This window comes from Podarcis pityusensis (genome assembly GCF_964106645.2).
Source record: "Podarcis pityusensis genome assembly, chromosome: 10".
Lineage (NCBI taxonomy): Eukaryota > Metazoa > Chordata > Lepidosauria > Squamata > Lacertidae > Podarcis > Podarcis pityusensis.
In genome coordinates, this window is record NC_138035.1 from 38,063,596 (window position 1) to 38,085,045 (window position 21,450).

The window sequence follows — 21,450 nt, forward strand, 5'->3', positions numbered from 1 at the left end:
TGTTGATCTTCATAGAATTGTAGAGTTGGAAAGGGCCATCTAGTCCAACCCCCTGCAATTCAGGAATATTTTCGCCCAATGTGGGACTAGTGTCAGCGGTGCTTTTTTTCTGGGGGGACGCAGGGGTATGCATACCCCTAAACATTTTGTGAATCTAAGTTTGGCCTCACTGATGGGCAGTATTTCAATATGAGTAGGAAAATGAGAGTACTCCTAAACAATTTTTTTAAAGAAAAAAAGCATTGGGTGTCAATATGAAACTGTCAAAATTTGAGGTGTTGTGCAGGACTGTTTAGCAGTAGCTGATTGGTGACAAGTTCTGAAACGGGAGAAAGAGACTATTGTTTTTAATGGGTCTTTAGACAGGTCTTGGATCAGGTAAATTCATTTTGATTGCTCTGGGAAACGGCAGACTGATAAACTGGAGGTTCTGGTTAGTGAAGAATGGGCACTTAGCTGTCAAGAAAAATAACTACCAATTGGGAAAAGGCATTGGGAAAATCAGTTGATGAAGGAGGTGTGAGGCAAAGGCTAGAGAGCTGCAGTCAAGGTGGATAGCAGAGAGGGTATTCATCCTTGGTGTGTAAACAATATATTGCTAGTGAAGATCAGAGGAAGGGTTGGACCAAGAGTCTGCCCTGTGTAAAGGTCTTAACAGAAGAATGTTACACAAGTGGGGGGTTGTTGTTTTAAAAAAGTTAGCTAAAGTGTCCAAGCGGCCAGCAGTAATATTGAATCAGAGTTGGAAGGTACCGAAGGGCCATCTTGTCTCACCCCCTGCAATGCAGGAATCTCTTCTAAAGCATTCATGACAAATGACCATCCAGCCTCTGCTTAAAAACCTCCAAGGAACTTCAGAGGGAGTCTGTTCTGCTGTCAAACAACTGGAGGAGCCTCGAGACTGTCGCTGTCAGAGGATTAAACTTCCATCGGTTAAATCATCAAACCCCCCTTGGAAGCAGGAGAAGAGGGGGGAAACTTAAGATCGTGTAAGCCTGCAGGAGAGAGTGAAGAAAGTCAAATTACCGCCGCTCTGAACCTGGAAACGGGCTGCTAGCAAGATTGAAGTTTCGGATATGCTCATTAACTGTGAATAGATCGTCTGCTGACAGTAAGTTAAAGAAGAGAAATACATTGTTTCCATTGTCTCCTTCTGCGTTTAAAAAGGAATAAAGGTAACTGAAAATTGAAACTAATTTTATTGTTTGAACTGTGCTTAAAAGGATTGATACAAATAGAAATTGTTTCCCCCTAGAGGAAGCCTTTGAAATTGTTACAAGAGCTGAGCTGGGGGAATTTTCCATCTGCAAGATAAAACTGTGAGAATCTGGGATTGACCTTGAATCGTTAAGAATGTTGACAGAAGAAGCCTTAGTGGTTGCATTTTGTAAGATTAATGATTCACTGGAACAGCTTTATAAGAAGACGGATGCGAGGACTATAAAAATTGATAACTTGGAACAAAAAGTGACTAATTTGGCACAAAAAGTCAATATTAATACAGAAATTATTCAGGAATCGATACAGGGATCTATTTTGACATGGCAAATCGAGGAGAAGGCGGGGGAGAAAGTTTTTGTTGTGGAACCTAAAGTGGTACAAGTGGTGAGGGAGAGAGCCCCAGCTTTACAGTTGCAATTTGATGATTATAAGTTGATGCCTTCCAAGACTGAATTTAGAGAAAGTCAGACTTTTAGGATTGGAGCCCCGCTTGGATTGGAGAAAGAAAGTTGGATAGATCCCCTCATGCAGGGGTTTATTGACCTTTGGGACCTGGACTTGGGTCAGGAGGAGACTGGAGTTGTGGGGACTGCCAGACTTGGAGGAACTCTGAAACACGACTGGAAATATCTTTTGAATTTCAGTTCCAACTATGGAGATTTGGCTGACTTGTCGAGAAGGAATAAAAACATTGCTAGATGGGAATTTCCCGGAGATCTACTTTTCAGCATCAAAGGAAGGAAAATAAGAACAAGATCAGGAGAAGACAAAGTAAAGTGCATGTATAAACATGAAGACGACTTGCAGAAGGGACCTGGAAAAGAGTTAAGAGCCTCGGACAGAAGATCACCAGGTTGATGGGCTTTATGGAATTGACGGATGACTGGCAGAACCCGAGACCAGGGAGAAGAGACGGTGGAAGAATATTGGAAAAAGTTTAAAATTTATATATGGAAATAATGTAAAATTAATGAGTGTTAGAAAAATGTTGGAAGGAAATTATACGGCTTTAGTAGAAATATTTTAAGGAATTAAGTATAAATAAGTATTAATGGAAAATAAGGTTAAAATATGTTAAGATAATTACATGACAGAAAATAGAGAAAGATGGAAAGGATTTGCTGAAACAATTAATAGAAATGGAATACAAAAAGGGAGGTGAGAGGAGGTTGATGAAACAAGGGAATGAAAGAGAGGATATTGAGATGGTATGATGTGTGTTTTTTGAATTGTTTTTGCTTTTGTTTTGTTTAATGTGTTAATGTTAATGTTGCGTTCTGTATTGTTTATATATTGTATTGTATTGTTTTTTCTTTTGTTTTTCTTCTTCTTTTCTTTTTTCTTTTCCTTTCTTCTTTTTGTAAGGTTTAAAAGCAATAAATATTTTTTTTTTAAAAAAAGAGACTGTCGCTGTCAGTTGGAGTAGGTTGTAACTGAATTTTGCTGGAGCGGCGATTTAGAGAAACTAGATGGATGGTTGACTTCAGGCTTGCAGAAACTATGTTTCCCCCCTTTAATAGAAACCCAGTCAAAGCCAGGTGCAAAGTAGTGGCTCAAGGGGCAGGGAATTCCTTAACACAGAATTAAGGAACAGGATGCCCCTGTGCACATGCTCAAACTACAAGAAAGAAGATTCCACCTAAACATTAGGAAGAACTTCCTGACAGTAAGAGCTGTTCGACAGTGGAATTTGCTGCCAAGGAGTGTGGTGGAGTCTCCTTCTTTGGAGGTATTTAAGCAGAGGCTTGACAACCATATGTCAGGAGTGCTCTGATGGTGTTTCCTGCTTGGCAGGGGGTTGGACTCAATGGCCCTTGTGGTCTCTTCCAACTCTATGATTCTATGATTCTAAACCAGAAATTGGTTTTCAGTACCGGAACCGAACTCACAGTCCTGTCTGTCACACAACAATCCTCTCCTGGACCCCCATCTTACAGCTTTCATCATCTCAGCAGCCTAATTTTAGATAGTGGGGGAAAGGCCTTTCTATTGCTATGATGAAAAAATTGGGAGAGAGTAATTCTTGGTAATTGATTAGAAATCACTCTGTCCCAAAATCTTCCAATCAATCGTAGCCTACCTTCCACTCATTCCTGTACATAAAAAGAAAACAAGACGATTCTTAAATATCACCATATTGATCTCCTGTAGGAGCCTTTAAAATGCACATAGGCATAATATTAACAAACAGATTAGTTAGGCTTTTAATAGAGTAGCACGTGCCAAGAAACCAGGGGGGAGGGAGATACACAGAAATATATACTGCCTTTTAAAGCTGGGGGGGGGGAGTTTTTTTATACTAAGGCACACACGTTCCCTACTCCTCTTATCTAGAAACGTTAAGCTGCACAATTTAAATGCACTGTTATCCTATTTATTTTTATCCATGGTATAACACTGATAATATTTTAAATCATTTTTACACTGCGCAGAAGAACATAACTGTGTTTGATTAAGTACACAGTCTTACTGGCCACTTGGTGTCACCATTGCTCCCTCAGTTTTGAATACTCAGTACTACAAACTACTGCACACAATTACTGTTTTGTAGGTTGCCCCATTGAAACCATTATGAACCCAGCTACATAGTGGGAGAGGCTAAAACATACAAAATATATTGTTGTACAAATAATAGTTGCACATGCAATATAGAAGCCAAGGTTGATGTTGCATCCACTGTCAAAATGCTCCCACCTGAGGTTCTTCTAAATGTATATTTTATTAACATCATCTTGCATAGAATAGAAACAAAATGTGGTATCATTAAAAGAAGGGTTCATTCGTTGCACAGATACTTTGCTCGGGCATAGCACACATACTTTGCATATGTAAGATTTTTATATGTATAATGTTTGTGTGTGTGTCTTCTCTCTCTCTCTCTCTCTCTCTCTCTCTGCTGTTCTCAGTATAAGGATGTTTCATATGTTAATATTTCCTAAATTCTTCAAGGGAACATGCTGTTTTCAAAAAGGCCATGCACTTCCAACCCCTCAACTCCCCCCCTAAGAATCTGTATTCACATCCTCTGTCAGAACACTAGATGGCAGGCAGTACTTGATTTCTTTCTAAACCCCTTTGTGCCTGCTGAATTTATTGAATCACTTTCTCCATTTTCTCTTATAGGTAATAGGAGAGTCTTTTTTTAAAAAGCAACATGAACATGAGAAAGGACATCCCTGTATCTGCTTAGGAAATGTACTTGACTAAAAGAGCTTGTTTTAGCAGACAGTTAAACTTAGAGTGCTTGGATTTATTTAGATTATCTCTGTTGAAGTTCCTGGGAGTTTTTAAGAAAATGGAAGAACTTCAGCCTAAACTGCTAGTGAATGGGGCCTAACAGTCTAGGCTTCTCATGGAGCAGTTTAGATTTACTGTACTTGGTATGGTGACCCATTTATTGTTACTTGATTTCTGGCCCTTAGGTCTTGAACAGCCATCGGTTTTTAATTGCTGCTTTGCCTATTTTGTAACAATTACTCCAAGAAAACGTCCCTAATAATGTTGGCCTTTATATAGTAGTTAACAAAGCTAGTCAGTTTTGTTTATGGGAATGTAAGAACATCAACCATCTGATTGCAGATATCACTTCAGAAGCTATAAAACAAAAGCATAATGAACTATGAATATTTTAAATAGTTTTATTCAAGTCCATTTTGACAAGTATAAGTGGGATGACTGGGCTTATATTTTGTCAACAAGTACGCTAGTGCAGGGTTTGATGGCTGTTGTTAAACATGGGCTGTACACATCATATGTTTAAAGCATTATGATAACACTTCAATCAGTCATTGCTTCTCACAGAGAATTGTGGGAGCTGTAGTTTGTTAAGGGTTCTGAGACCTCTAATTTTCTCAGAGTTAGACTTCCCAAAGTTCCCTTTGAAGAGGGACTGATTGTTAAACCACTCCCAAAATTCCCCTCTCAAAATAGACTTCATTTATCCAATACCGGAAGTGACTTAAAATCAGATAGTCTGAGTGTGTGGAACATATCTTTTTTTCTTACTTATTTAAAGCTCATCATAATATTTCATTAAACAGTTTGGCAAGCATTTCATTTTAGTGGACATAACTTTTATATTTCACAAAATGAGTCTGTGCTATTTCATTTCAGTAAACATATTCACATGCAGGGATCCACAAAGCAAATCTTCTCAGTCTGAACACCTCATAAATCAGTGAGAGCCAGGATCACATCTTGTTTAGAAAAATGAAGAGGGCACTAGCATCTTTTCAGGGAGATATATTTTGCTCTCTTTAGGGATGTATGAAGGCACTTTTCATGGTAACGTGAATCACTCAAAACTGAGTGAATGGAAGGGCCTTCTGTGAATGGAGCTCCATTCACACAAATTTCCTCTCCTTGAATTTAGGGGATAAAAAATTTGCCAAATATGCAAAGTCCCCCTCACACTTTAACCCTCCATGAAACAAGCTATGATGTTTAGGTCAGCTCCTTAAAGGTTTTTACAGGATGTATCAGAAAACAAGATACAGTAGATGATATCAGTTTCACGGCTGACCTTCTGCAGTTTTTGGAACCAACACACTATAACAATCATTTGAAAATGGCGACTGTTAAAGAGGGGCAATGAATGTGGAATAAAAACCTGAGGACTAGCTGGGGTTGGGCGATGCACCTGGAAGGTGTGCTCTGGGTGAGTGCGTAATGTAGAGGTGTAATATAATGATGGTGGTGGTGATGATTAATAATAATAATAATAATAATAATAATTTATTATACTCTGCACATCTGGCTGGGTTTCCCCAGCCACTCAGGGTGGCTTCCAACAAGAGATTAAAAATACATCAAAACATCAGTCATTAAAAACTCCCCTAAACAGGGCTGCCTTAAGATGTCTTCTAAATGTCAGGTAGTTGTTTATTTCCTTGACATCTGATGGAAGGGTGTTCCATAGGGCGGGTGCCACTACTGAGAAGGCCCTCTGCCTGGTTCCCTGTAGCTTTGCTTCTTGTAGTGAGGGAACTGCCGGAAGGCCCTTGGCGCTGGACCTCAGTGTCCGGGCAGAACGATGGGATTGGAGACGCTTCTTCAGCTATACTGGGCTGGGGATTGAACTGGGCACACAACAAGTTAAGGACATGGATTTTCAGGGGTTAGTTGAAGGCCCCTTCTTTCGGAACTTGTTCCCCAATATATTTGTGTTTGGATGACAGGAAATCTTTTCAGATCAACAAGTATCTAAACTCTCTTACCTTCCCTAAATTGTGAAGAGCATTTATACTGGTGCACCCTAATCTCCTGCCAGGAGCATTAATGGAGGGTTGATTTAGCCAGACCCCATTGGAAGAAAGAACATGCCTCTTGTGAAGAGATCTGGTAGGAATCCCTTTGTTTATTGCATATAATATAATGGCATTAGGAAGGATTAGATCTTTGCCCTTTTGAAAAGCATTTACCTGGTAGCCAGATCAGCATTATGTTGGAATTCTGTATGAAGGGAGAGGTCAAGAGGGTATCCTTTTTTAAAGTTTGGCTATCAAGATAGGAGTTCTGATCTCAGAGTGGGTTTGGGATGGATAGAAGGTTTTGTATGTCTTGTTTGTATTATGCTTCTTGGTACGTGTAATACTCTTTTATTTGGGGCCTGTTACTCCAGTTACAATGTGTCTATCGCCATATAAATAAATCTGATCTGACTGTAATATGCAGTGAAGTGCTGCAAACAAAGGGCTGGGAAGGAAAGCCAGAAGTTGGCAGGGCAATCTGTTTATTAAACTGATAAGTCTTAATCAATTTAGCTCAATTAAGGAAAAAACCTGCTAGATGAAAATGGAAATGTTTATAATATCTACATAGTCTAGTTATATACTCATTGGTGCATAACATGTTTGTAAACCATTTGTGGCACACCCAGCTGTACTGCGTAAAGTATATCAAGAAAGTATGTCTAATGGCTTAGGTATATAAACCATAATTTGCACCATGTGTACATTTGTAATAGTGAGAAGGATTGTTTCTTCAAATTTCCATTGTCACTTTCTATATTAGCGAGGAGGCAGGAACATAAATGCTTGTAAGTTGCAAAGTCAATTTGGATTGCCTAAAAGGATATATATTTTCTCTGGGGCCTGCCAAATTACATCACACACACATAATCAAGTTATCTTATTTGGGGAAAGGCACCTGGGGAGTATGATGAGAGCATTTATTGGCCAGCCTCTGCATGGGGCAGAACCTATGAGTCTGAATTTGCAAAGCACACTAGAATTTCATGGAGAACAAGAACAGGCAGATTCACCACGTATTCAGTTATAGGGTTTACCTGTGTATGACGTGATGATGCCCACAAGCCTAGGTAACTTAGAAAGTGGATCTAAGAAATTCATAGGAAATAGATCTGTCTGTCAGTGACTGTTAACCACAATAATACAATGGTACCTCTGTGGATGGAGGCAATATAGATCTGAATTCCTGGTTTTGAGATCAAACCAAAGGATAAGACATCACCTTCCTTTTCTGATTTTAGGAGGAAAGGGTGGATGGTTGATTCTATTTCCAGTCTGTGACAGCTTCATATGTTTTTATGTCACATTTCTGCATCAACTGGTGATTTTTAAAAAGAAATCCATATATTTCAACATGTATTTGAGCTCAAAGAGCAACCTTCTACAATATTTGTTTTTAAGCATGTCCATTATTTGAGCTTATAACTGCATCGCAAAAATTGGAGAAGTATGAAATCCAAAGCATTATTGCACTCCACTCTGCACATTAGTTCAGGTGGTACATATATCATGCCAGAATGAAGAAGGGCCATTCTCCAATGGTTAAAACACATGGTTTGCAAGCAAAATGTCCCTGACTCAGTCCCTGGCAACTTCAGTTAAAAGGGTAAGATAGGTGATGGAAGTGGATAAAGAAGCTGATGGGAATGACCTCTGCTTGAGATCCTAGAGACATGCTGTGGCTTGAAGTAGACAGTACTGGCCTTGATGCCAAATAATCAGAACTGATATAAGGCTGTGTTCCTAGTTGTACAACTAGAAATAATAATGTTTGGCAACCATATCAAAATCCTGAGTCAGCCATCAGACATGTTGCAGGTATTATCTTGATCCAGCTAAGCAAGGCAGGGCTGTCGCGGTACAGTCACAACTCATGTGAGTTTTACCGTAGTTTTCTATATATTAGACTAAGTTTTTCTATTATAACAAAATATTAGCAATTGGGGGTCGTCTTATACATGGGTAGTTCAGAGGGGGAACGTGTGATTGGCTGCACCTGCGAGAAGGAGATTGTCAGTGGCGATTGGGCAGGTGATTGGTGGATGCGGCAAGGCCTGCTGTTGATTGGTTGCTGCTGCGGTAATTGGGCGGGTGATTGGTGGCTGTGGCAACTGCTGCTGGCAGACAATTTGTTGTGATAGGCAGTGTTGGTCAGGCAGGGAAGTGATTTTCTGCAATCCACCCCCCCCCCAAAAAAGCTCAACAACTATCAGCAATCCCCCTCAAGAAAAGCTTAAAACTCTGGGCAATCTCCCACCATTTCTTAATTTGGAGCCTCAAAAAATAGGTGTCGTTTTGTGTTATACATGGAAAAATATGGTACTTTCCAGAGGCAACACACAAACACAAAATCATGCATAGCCAAAAACTGTCTGCTGGAAGTAAGGTAAGCCCTGTGCAGAGGACCTCTGCTGCAACCATCACTGGGAAGGCCACTGCCACCAGTTGAGCCAAACATGTATAATTGAATTTGTGAAAGTAAAGTGAATGTGTGTTGTGATTGCACTCTATATCTAAAAGCCTGACTTGCCATCCTGCATTCATAAAATCCAAACTTCCACACAATTAGAATAAAGGATGCTCAAAGGGGACTTTTGTGTGAGAAGATCTCCTTGGTTGAAAGTCTTAAGCATATGTTTTCATTTGGGGAAGATGTTGTATTTTCAGCACTTCAAGAAACAAATATTGCAGCAGATTAGTATTAAAAGAGTGGTTTAACTATTTATAAAAAGATATTTGAATGGCTTAGTGGAAACATTGCAAGATTTAGCCTTGGGCAAGACTATATGGTTAGAACCTACCTAAGATAACATTTCCTACTAAAAGTGTTGGATTTCCTCTTCGTGAGCCTGTAGAAACATTTTGTAAACCCCCTCTATGCTTTCACACACATACCTAGTCTCTTTCAACTTCAGCCATGATAAAGCATTAGCCAAATATTCAAAGTCCTAACATGCAGAAGGAAAAAACATGTACAAGCCTATTTGCTATCACTGCTCAAATGTATGATCACATTTCCAGTGGTTTAAATTGAGCCAACATGAATATCTTAATACTCAATTTTACTTGATTTATTACTCCAGCTTGCTCCTACACAAACAAAACAAAATAAAAAACCTACCCCTGGGTTGTGTCCTTTTGTTTTCATAAGATATACATTCCCCCATTTCTTCTGAAATTTTCCAACTCTTTGTTTCAGGTATATACGACATGCAAATACACTTTGAAGTCTTATTAATTTCAGTGGCAGAGCTTTAAGTACATGTTTCATCAACAGAACTTCAAAGTGCTTAGTTTTGGCTAGATCATGCCCCACCTAAAGCATCTGAATTGGTTAAGAGTGACATGTTCATCCTTTGACCAAAGCAAAGGTAAGAAAGATTTCCCTTAATGACTATGTTTTTAACTGACTTTGCCACATCATGAGAGCAATCCTGTTGCTTCCTTGGGCCCATGGAATTGGTGGACATGCTGATCCACCATCAGAGAGGGACCACCCCTAGTTGGTGACAAGTTTCTTACTTTCCCAATCTTAAATTTAGTCCTCCACCTGAAAATTCATCAGCATTTTTGTGTGAATTTATCCTAATATACACAATTTTCCAGGGAATTTTGCCCAACATACCCCAAGGGTTCTTCTAATATAATGCATTTTTCCTATGATATTTTCATAATTTATCATTTTTTTAAATGCACACTTTACCCTACTGTATACTTTTCTGTACACATGACTTGGCTGAAGAACTGCATTTCAAAATTCAGGGACATGTGTGTTTCGGTTCATGTACTGTTTTAGAAAGCGCAAAGTGGAAAGTTTGCCTTTTAATGCAAATGGAATTGGATTTCTGTATCCTTAGTGACAAGCTGCTGGTATGAAGGTGGAAAGTTCCATCTCATGATGCTAAACAAAATCTAATTAATCTTATCGAACTTCATTCTATTGGAATCAAAGGTACCATTTGAAAGCTTAACTAGGTGGATGTGTATCTGGAAGCTAACTTGTAGAAATCTGAGCAACTCCACACTGGTATCCAAGAGGCTTGTTTTAGTTGAGAGAAGGAAAATAGGATCTCCGTCCATCTATTGTAGTGCAGTTGGAAAAGGAATTGGCAGAAGGTGGTCATGTAAAATAATATAAAACTTAAGATTGTTCCATTCCTGCAAGGAGGAGAAATCTATTCCAAATAGTTCCTTTGGGCATCAGCACTAGTTCTTGGAGAAGAAAAGAAGAAGTGGCGCCCTCCCTGTGGAATGCCCTCCCACCAGATGTCAAAGAGAACAACAACTACCAGACTTTTAGAAGACATCTGAAGGCAGCCCTGTTTAGGGAAGCTTTTAATGTTTGATGTATCACAGTATTTTAATATTCTTTTGGAAGCCGCCCAGAGTGGCTGGGGAAACCCAGCCAGATGGGCGGGGTATAAATAAATAATAATTATTTATTATTATTATTATTATTACTTTTGCCAAAAGGGTGTGCCAGACTCAAACCAACTCGTGGTGAATTACTGTATGCAAACAATCTGGTCAAATCTATAGTCTTTGTCAAGTAACAGTGATTTGGTCACATTCAATCATTATTGTTCATACAACAACCCCACATATGGAGGGAGATTGCATCTTTTGAATCTGCCTTTGCCCTCCAGGTCTGAGCAGAGCCCACAAATGTACAAATGCTTGCATAATCAGGGACCCTGACTTTGGAAGGGTTCTCAATCAAGTGCAAAGATCCCACGCACATATCATTTGTACATTCATGGGCTCTGTTCACATGTTAGAATCCTGTTGCCCCCTTCCCTGCACACACACACACAGTGAACATATGAAAAGAATTTTTACTAGTATCTGGTATTTATTTTAATAAATGTGTTGTACATATTTGAGTGTCATTTTTAAGACTATGGCATCTCCTTTATGCAGTTCCGCTCTTGCAGCAGTCTAACTCCCACGTAGAGTGCATTGCAGTAGTCCAAGCGGGATATAACTAGAGCATGCGCCACTCTGGCGAGACAGTCCGCAGGCAGGTAGGGTCTCAGCTTGTGTACCAGATGGAGCTGGTAGACAGCTGCCCTGGACACAGAATTGACCTGCACCTTCATAGACAGCTGAGAGTCCAAAATGACTCCCAGGCTGCACACCTTGGTCTTCAGAGGCATGTTTACCTCGTTCAAGACCAGGGAGTTCCCCACACCTGCCAGCCTCCTGTCCCCACAAAACAGGACTTCTATCTTGTCAGGATTTAACCTCAATCTGTTAGCTGCTATCCATCTTCCAACTGCCTAAAGACACTCACTCAGGACCTTCATTGCCTTCACTGGTTCCTATTTAAAAGAGAGGAAGTCAACTCAAACTGAAATCAATATGTCAAAGGGACTTAACACTTCATTTCAGTGGCACTTAGGTGTGTCTAACATTCTTCTGGATTATTTCCATTATCTGTCCTTGTTGATATCACTTACTTTTTACTTGTAGAGCATCAACTAGAAGAGACAGACTGTTTCGCAAAAGCCTTCTCAGCTAAGATTTCCTGGAAATATCTTTACTTGTCTGTGTTACAAGAACACAAGGAGGATGGAGAATGATACAGACCAGGCATGATGCTTTAAAATAATAACGATACTTTGACAAAGCTGATATAACATGCTTTCAACTGTTTGGTGTTCTACTTCTAAGCACCTAATAAAACTACACAAAATTGCATTCATCACCTGAAGTTCTCTCATAAGCCTGTTTGGAGCAAATACTGAAAGAATCATAGAATTGGAGGGCACCCAACAGTCATCTAGTCCAACCCCCTGTAATGCAGACATCTTAGCTAAAGCATCCATGACAGGTGGCCATCCAACCATTGCTTTAAAAACTCCCAAGGAAGGAGAGTCTACCACCTCTCATGGGAATCTGTTCCACTGCTGAGCTGCTCTTAAAAGTTTTTCCGAATGATGAGTTGAATCTCCAAAGTTAGCAGCCAACTGCTTTTTGCTGCCATTTAGAACTTCATAGTTCACTTCATTTGCCTGTCACTCTAGAACTCAATCCCAAGAAACAGTGCTTTTGTGAAAAGTTATTAAGCTATATACTTTGTCTAATCCTTTAAAAATGTATTGCAAACATCTGTGCCTTACTGTTTTCCCCTCCATAATAAAAGTCTGCCTGATAAAGCTGAACTAGGACATTAAGGGCTCTCCGTCTTTAAGGCTGCAATAATAGTCACACTTTCTTGAGAGCAGGCCTTATTGAACACAATACACCTCATTTCAAAGCTGACATGTACAGGATTGTGCTGAAAGGCCCTCTTTGGTAAGCCATCAGCATTTCCCATTGCCAGTGTATCTCCATCTTTGTAAAAAATACATGTCTGTTTGCTTTTGTGTACATGCACACACATATATATGTTTTGAATGAAGGGAAAATAGGTGTCAAATAATATAAATAAATAAAACAAGGTTTCTACAGAAACAAATTTTAGTCCTATACAATGAAATCAACAAGGACATTACAGTAAAAATGCTCACTTAACTCCTAATAATACTGAAGCATTTCTCTTTTGAACAGTATCAGCCATCAATTTCTCTAGTTTCTAGGGTTTCGATTACATTTTGGAGCTTTCCAGGATAGAACCCCCCCCCCCCCTTTTTGGCTACTACAGACAGATTCAGAGCCAAAAGTCTTACAGAAACTTGTAGAGAATTATCCAAGCTATTAAGCAAAACAATTTTATGATCAAAAATAAGTGTGGCCCCCTGGTCCTTGATCATTTACCTCCAGAACTTGTTTCCAGTATCTTTGTATCGTATTAAAACTCCACTAAAGACATAAAAACCTGCACTAATTGCAGTGCTTTCCCAACTCATAAACCAATTTGCCTCTGATATTTCATTTGATCTACCGAAGTTCATATCTCAGAAAACAATCTTATGGAACAGAAGAAACTGAAGAGTTTTTAATGTTGCTACATAGACCATTTCCTCCCAGACACTTGAACATTCAGATTTCAGAAGCAGCCAACATGGCATGGCACAGCTGCAGAGCTGGTATTCTTGCAGTGGATGCTTACCAGGAAAGTGTGGGGCTGAGGAAGGGCAATGGCAAGGTTTGGGTAGCACAAGGGCACCTGATTGGTTTCACGGCACTGTTCTGGTAAATGGTAGTGGTAAAGCTGCCCAGAGGCACCTACCTAAGGTAGACCTTTAAAATAAGAAAGAGAAATTAAGGATGGCTGAATGAGGTGAAATTTGGTCCATTTGATGACCAGAAAATAATCTGAGCTTTCCTGTGTTTTGGAAAGCTAAATAGAGGAATAGTTATGGATCCCAAAGGAACTAGGCCTGACAATGTGAGTAGTTAAGTGAGCTAAACTAAGTTTTAAAAAGGATCAAGCATAGCAGAAGTATAGAAGAAATCAAGATGTTTGGTGAGATCCTTGAAGAAAGTCAGAGTGCAATAAATAAGCAAAGATTGACTTTCTGAAATCCAGAAAATTAATGTCACTGTCAGCAGCACTAACACTTAAGGCAGAGAAGATAAAGGTAGAGTAGCTGAAACAACAGCCTGCTCAGCCGGAAATATAGATATGTGGAGAATCCATTTCTGGGAATAAAGATACAAAGTTGGGAATTATATCTGTCACTGAAACCTCACTTGAGTAATGGAAAAGGCATGTCCTGTATGGAAGCTTGACCTTTTTCTCAGTTTAGGGGACTTGTCCAGGATTTGCAAATTGCAATACAATGCTGTCTTCCTGGCAGACAAGCTGGAAATTCTGAAATCACTTTTGAACTGAAAAGCTTTTTGTGCAACAGTATTTTGGTTAACTCTTAGAATTAGAATAGGGATGTTTCCTCTTAATTTTGCAGTGCTGGGAGTGACTGGAGTAGGGAAAATGAGTGGCACATTGGGAAGTGATGCTAACCATACCTTAAAGTAAGAAAGTGTAGAGCTCAAGTTGTATGTACAAGTCACATACTGTTTAGAACCGTTCCAATACTATGCTTCTATTGATTTTCAGTGTTTGATTGGAAAATACCAGGGTTTGACTCTGAAACTGGGGTTCTTAATTCTACATCTACACTTGCCTAATGAACATGTTAGTGGCCTGTTTAATCTCCGCCCCCCCTGTAAATAGGGATGACAGAGAATTCTTATGAAAATGGCCTCTGGAACTGAGGTATTAAAGATTGGTGGGTGGGTTTCAAGGTGCCAATATCGTCAGCTTTGGGGCCACTTTTGGATATGAAGTTATTGGATATTGTTATCTGAGCTTTATTTTTATATATTTCCAGTGAACTTTTAATTGTTGATTTTTTTAGTGTTGCATTGCAGTGATACTGTAACTTTTATTAGGTATCATGGTTACTCACTGTACTACTGTATTTAGGCTGCACCTTGAGCACAGATGTGTTTGTGGGAAATGTGGTATATAAAAAAATAGAATAAAACTAACTATGAAAGTGAAAAAATAAGGCATTTCAAGATATTGCAAATATGAAATACATTGTAATAAATGTAAACATACATTTTGTATATTATGCAAAAAAGCATTTGAAATGAACTCACGAGCCTTGTTTCAAACACTGTTAGTAGCTGTATTCTAACTACAACAGCAGTGTTTACCAAACTATATCCCTTTTAATGTTATTACTAGGGATGTGCAGTAGATTCAGGTGGATCCCAAATTTGATGAAAGTGAGGGATTCTCGGCTTGTCCAAGGCAAAGTGGGATGTGTCTGAGGTGCCCTGAACTGAAATGGGGACCTCTGAAGCGCTTTGGGGCTACAATGTGGGTGAACTACAGGCACTCAATTAAAATTTATTTTTAAATGGCCTGCTCATGAACATTCCCCATGTGACTGAGAGCCCAACAGGGTAAGAGTGCTAAACCATGCATGGAGGCCACACAAGTACCGCAGGCTCCCCACTGCATACTTCCCCCCTCCAAAGCATAGAGAGCAGCTCTAGTCATGGTTGATTATAAGGGCTCCTGTCATTTCATAACTTTTGACATGTTCCCTGCATATTTTAGGATTTTCTTCCACAACAGTGAGCACTAGGAACTTCCTTTTGTTAAAATAAACACTTTGGAAATCTAACATAGGCTCAGGGGGCAAGAAATCCACATTTTGTCTAAATTAGCTCAAACCTGCTTAGCTGAGACATTTCTCTTTGCCTAATACAGTTTTAATCTGTGCAAGTAGTATGATCATATTCAGTATTCATTATCTTTTCCAGGTGGGTATTTCTGGCACATAAAACAGAAAAAAAATAGCAGCAATAAAAGAAGAATTTTGCCTACGGTGTAGTGAAAGCTGCAAAATGTGCCGAGGCATATACAGGCATATACAAACAGCAATAGGAATGATTATAAAAATGATGTATGGGGAAATAATAAAAACTATAATCCCTAGAGGGGATTTTGGATGTTTCAGAGGGGAAAATACTAGAGGAAATTTTAAAGCTTAACCATCTTTTATCAAAACAATTTGAGCAGAGATATATTATATTCTGTTTGTTTCAAGTCAATCAGCCACAGTTATATAGAAAAGCATAATGAACTCTTTGTTATACAACAAATATATATTTACTTATTAAAAAGTAATAGAATGTGTATGATTTCATTCATTAATTTAATGTGCATTAATATATAATAATGGCAGTAATGGATTGAGCAGTCATTATTGCTTTTATTATAAATCAGTACTCATTAAATGAATTAATTAGCACCATAGATTAGAGGCAGGCAATTTTGACGGGATCCACTATGAATGCTTGGACATTGAAGGTAAGAGGGAAAAGGCAGGCCTTAGCAGACTGGATGCAGCCCACCCCATGCATTTTATAAGCAACCTTCTCGACATTAGAGCAGCCTCCCCCAACCTGGTGTTCACCGGATGTTGTTGGACTACAAGACCCATCAACCCCAGTCAGCATGGCCAATTGTCAGGGATGATGGGAGTTGTAGTCTAACAAACAACGGAAGTGCATCAGGTTGGGAAAGGCTGCATAAGAGCTTCAGGTATGTAATGCCCACTGCTAATTCAGAAATGAAGGGCTCTCAAATGAGACAAAGTTACCAAACAGAAAGGAGCCTCCATTTACCTGCTGCTTTTCTTTTTTGTCAGCACAATAATCTGTGAGCGGCAATGTACTGAAGAGGCCAAAGATGTTAGACTTTGAACTTTTTAGTACATCCCCAGCTACTGATCATTTCCTTAGCAGACAGTTGCTTTCATTTTATTGCTGTTTCCAGCATCTTTCAGAGAATATCTGCAACATAGATTTAAATCAGTTTAATAGTAATTTCCCTTCCCCAGGGAATTCTGGGAACTGTAGCTCTTTGAGTAATCTTGAAGTGAACTTTCAAAATCTTCACCCAGCTACAGTTCTCAGGATTCTCTGGTGAAAGACACGATTGCCAAATTTTGTTCTCTTGTCTCTTCATGAGTGGCGAAGGGTCTTCACTTCAGAAAGGCACTTTACAATTTGTGGAGGGTTGGAAAGGTGATGTATGTGATGGGCTGGAATTGGTGGTGCTTGCTAACCTGCCCCTACTTTCTCTCTCTCATGTGAAAGTTATCACAAGGGGAGGGGGAATGAAGGACCAAATAGGGCTAGTATGAACTTACAATGCAGAGAGTCATCTGGTTTTTGTCATTTAGGGAGGGGGCGGGATAGCGAACCTGATGTGGACATACATTTCTGGGTCTAAAAGGCTCTCAGGCTGTCCATTTTTATTAAACATACATATGCTAAATTGGGGTGTGCTCAGGGTTTTGTTTGGGGTGGTTGAAAGTGGAATGCAATTATGAAAGAATGTTAACCCTAGATTAACCTTTGACCTCTGAATCAATTTAGCTGGTTTGCCCTATTCACCCTAGATAGAAATACTTCACAGAGGCAGGCATATGAAATACCAAATGACTTTGGGAAAGGCACAGCAGAACTTTTTGAAATGCTAGCCAAATCTTAAAAAGGGAAACTAAAAACCAGTGTGCTTTTAAGCAATTAAATTAACATTAAATTGCAATCTAAATATAAGTTTCTGTGGGGTTTTTTAAATTGGGATCAGTTAAGAAAGATGCATGTGTTTGTGTCTGCCCATGTGTATGTGTGGTAGGTGAACAGTATGCCAAAACAAATAGCACTGGAGCTTTTAAGGAGCAGATGCACCACAGCCTCTTTAAAGGAAGTGGGCACCATATTATCATGCAACAATGCATTCATTACACTCAGAACCCACATGGCCACACCATTCAAACTATCTTAAACCAACAAGTCCAGGGGGCATGTGATCAAATGACTGCAATTATTCTGCCCACATCACCAGACTACATCAAGTGGAAATAATCTCATAACACTGGGCCCACAGAGCTAGGTGATTTTATCCCCAACTGCTTGCAGCTAGCCAGTGATCCACAAGCCAGAGAGGCCAGAACCAAAGTGGGTAGGCCAGAGTGTGTGAAGCACCCCATTCTCCCACTTTTTCTGCCACCCTTCCCCCTATTTCCCTCTCCTTGCCACCTACATGAAACTAGGCTACGCTCCCCACAAAATCAAATCAGAGGGTCACACCCTTGTGTTGCAAGTTGCACGCCCTTGCTCTTAAGACAGAGTAGTTGCTTCTCAAACAGGTGGAGCTATGAGCAAGCCTCAGTGGTACTGCAGGAACATTTACAGCTAATGTATTTGGACCTGTCCATCCAAATTATTTTTGTGAATATCTTTGCTCATTGAAGTGACATAACATTTTCAAGAACCTCACCAACTAATGCAGTCATAAACTTTTGCGTGGATGGGTTTTCAGAATTGTTAGCTCAACTGTTGTTTCGCCTTCTGTCTAGCCACCATCCATCCTCCAACCGCCTCCAGGCACTCACGCAGGAACTTCACTGCCTTCACTGGTTCCGATTTAAAAGAAAGGTAGAGCTGGGTATCATCCGCATATTGATGGACACCCAGCCTAAACCCCCTGATGATCTCTCCCAGCAGCTTCATGTATATGTTAAAAAGCATGGGGGAGAGGATGGAACCCTGAGGCACTCCACAAGTGAGGGCCCAAGGGTCTGAACACTCATCCCCCACCACCACTTCCAGGACATGGCCCAGGAGGAAGGAGCAGAACCACTGTATAACAGTGCCCCCAGCTCCTCTAGATGGTCCAGAAGGATGTTATGATCAAGTGTATCAAAAGCCTCAGAGATCCAGCAGAATTAGGAAACAGTATTATGTATTTAAAATATTTATATGTCAACATTTGGAATCCACAGTCAAAGTTCCTTTTTTCTTTTTTTGAGAAGAGACATGTTGGCAATTCCCTTAGGTGAGTGTAGCTAGAGGAGGGGTAGGCAATGGAATGCCAGCCAGATGATGTTGGAATCGGCCACCATCAGCCTTAGCCAACGATCAGGAATGGTGGAAGTTGTAGTCCAACAATATCTGGAGGCAACACATTGCAACTATCTTTGAATTGCTTATTACTAGTATGTTAGCTAAAAGACCAAAGTGCCAGTTAGAGACGAGATGAGTTTTCAAAAGTTTGGTATAATTTACTGATTTATATATAAAACTTCATCCGTAAACCAAACTTCAACTTTCCTGTGCTGTTCAGTGCCTTACCCATACCTCACAGTACTTATTTAAAAAATAAAATAAAATCTCTCCATCTTATATTACTTCCTCAAACAAGGTCACACAAGACAAGTGAACACATCAGAAAATGTGCTATAAATAGGACAACAGTATGCTATGTCACAAACTGTTGATGACATTGTTGTCCTTCAGTAAATAACATTACTTGGGTCAACACAGCCAGTTGGATTTATCTACTGAAGGTAGATGCATTGACTTTGCTAAGTGCAAGAACATCACCACACTTTTCAAAGCATGAATGAAAATGAGTGAAAAGTTCAAGAGAGTTGAAAAAATGGTTTTTAAAGCCTCCTTTTAAATATATGCAAAAATAAAATCACAAATGTGTGAGTAATTTCATCTTAGCCCTTTTCCAGACGACTCAGCAATAGTAATCACATTTTAATTTCAAAGCTAACATTGGGCTTGGAATGTATACTCTCTTGCATATTTTGTGGTTAAGCTGTTATAACTCAGATTTCCCCTTACATTTGGTCAGACTAAGTCACATTTATTGCTCTTTGGGCTAATGCACTTCTGATGGGAGGTGCATAGCTTCAACAGAGCCGGGAAAGGTGGAACAGTTCACACCACCCAAGTTTCTGTGAAAAAGACTAGCCACAGACTTCCCTACTTTGAAAAGTGAAAAAGATAAATTGTGGAGAGCTAACAAAAGATAGTGACAGCAAGTCATTTCAATTGGTTTGAAGTGCAGCTGCTGGCATTTTGACTGGAGATAGTCAATCAGGTCATATTACATTGATCTTGTACCATCCACACTGGTTGCAAGAAAGTATGAGCATGAATGGAAGTGCACGCATGGGTGAATGTGAAAAAGTGTGGGTTGGCCCTGGCCACCACTGGCATGTGACCCCTAGGTAGTTTGCTCAAGTGGCCCTTGAGCAGAAAAGGGTGTGTGTTCTTGTATCCTAACATGGAACCTTTGTTTGGCAGAAAAGACTATGACCTAAGAAAATCTTTAAGAAAAACAAATTTTAAATGTTTCAATTTTTTTATGTTTGCATTTTTAACATCTGTACACCTATGACTTTACCAAAATGTCTTAGTAAAGCTTATTCATTTTTATTATTTATTACAATTTTATCCTACTTCCCCCAAAGTGTTCAAGGGAGTATTCATGCCCCCTCCTTACCCTCACAGCAATCCTATGAAGATAGATGGCTGAGAGACACTGACTGGCCAAACATTACCCAGTTGCCTTATGGGCGAGTATTAACTTGAACTCAGATCTCCCTGATGTCAGTTCCATCAAGGCTTCAAACATTGTACACTATAGGATCAGAATAATAAAAGCACAGAGCAAATAACTTTGAGGCTTTGAAACAATATCACACAAGTCTGGTTTTTCCCATTTCTGTGTGTCCAGAACCCCAGCATACCTGGTGTCCAGTCCTGCTGGCAAATGTTAATGAGTACTCCAGAAGTCCAACAGATCAGGGAACATGGTCCAGGTTCTATACAGTAGGCCGAGTCTAACAGTCAGGCCTGATTCCCACCTCTGAAGCCAGTCCAGCGTTCAATCCCCAAAAGGACATTTCCATGGAGCTCCTAGGACACCAAGCTGTGGTCCATCAACATGGGAAGTTGAACAGACACAGCACCTCAGCTCGGCTGCCCTTTCATAGTTTGCCTGCTGATTGCAGCATTTGGGCTTGATGAGGCAGATGACCCTCACCTGTTCCAAACCTTCTCCAGCTGAGGAATCACACAGCTCCTCCCAGAGCTAGCAACCCCACCTGGCCAGCTAGGGAGCTGGGATGTGTGCCCTTGCCTGCCACAGCCTCCTAGAGCACCCCTCCCGCTGCTCCCTACGCCTCAGAGCCCGCCATGTTCATGGAGATGGGGGCTGCTCTGGTGATGCGTCCTGCTCCTCTGGTTCCTGTGCACTGACCTAGGGTTGTCATATTTCAAAAAGTGAAAATCCAGACGCATAAGTTGTTGAGCTTTTTAGAAAATTTGTCAAAAAATCAACACTTCTGATATGGGCTGCCATATACCCCAGATTTTCCCAGACATTTTAACTAATTTCTGAAAATTCTACCCAGGTGCTATTTTCAAACGTATGGCAGCCCTAACTGACCTCCATCTGTTTGCCATCCTCTGTCACCCCATGAGTGCTTTCTACACCCCCCAATCTCTGCTTCTCCACCCTCAGATTGCTCCAGTGTGTACCAGTCATGGCTACACACCTCACCAGCACCCTCTTCATCTCCCCATTGTCCTGCCAGTTCATGACACTGAGATACTTTTATTATCTTCTGTCCTGTATATTTTCAGGCTTCCTAATAAATTTAAACCACATTCAGGCCCATACCTTCTTTCAGTCCAACGTTACTTG

General features: G+C 40.0%; 1 protein-coding gene and 1 long non-coding RNA gene across 15 annotated transcripts in view; one reads left to right on the forward strand and one right to left on the reverse strand.

Annotated features, from left to right (window-relative positions):
• LOC308457563 (uncharacterized protein) overlaps nt 1-21,450 on the forward strand; it is a 280,871-nt gene that overhangs the window by 224,173 nt on the left and 35,248 nt on the right. For 7 of the 8 annotated variants that reach the window (XR_013976972.1, XR_013976973.1, XR_013976975.1 and 4 more), the window contains 2 exons: nt 9,670-9,841; nt 11,943-15,670. The exons of the other annotated variant lie outside the window; for it this stretch is intronic. The gene's annotated coding sequence lies outside the window, so the exon portion shown is untranslated. Of the gene's footprint in view, nt 1-9,669; nt 9,842-11,942; nt 15,671-21,450 lie in introns of those variants that run through there. 8 annotated transcript variants of the gene reach the window in all.
• LOC308457564 overlaps nt 1-21,450 on the reverse strand; it is a 206,725-nt gene that overhangs the window by 56,942 nt on the left and 128,333 nt on the right. The window lies entirely within an intron of this gene.